Genomic DNA, 269 nt, shown 5'->3' with positions numbered 1-269 from the left:
TTCCAGGTTGTGCATGTTGTTTTATCCTTGTCTGTTTTATATTTTAATTTTTTGTTCTGTTCTGTTTTGTTCTGGCACAGTTGTCCATTGAGGTAATGTAAAAGTGTTGAGTTTCAGTGATTCCTCTCTCGATGCTGGTAAACGGAAATATGACTTTTCTGTACCTATGTGGTATGCATTTTTATTTTCAATAATGTGGATGAAATAGAATACTACGTATTTATCAGCCACTAGATTAATATGGCGAAAAGCATTGGGCAGAAGTGCCG

The sequence above is a fragment of the Penaeus monodon genome, chromosome 20 (assembly GCF_015228065.2).
Source record: "Penaeus monodon isolate SGIC_2016 chromosome 20, NSTDA_Pmon_1, whole genome shotgun sequence".
Lineage (NCBI taxonomy): Eukaryota > Metazoa > Arthropoda > Malacostraca > Decapoda > Penaeidae > Penaeus > Penaeus monodon.
The sequence above is the reverse complement of the archived record's forward strand: the minus strand, read 5'-3'. Positions refer to the sequence as shown.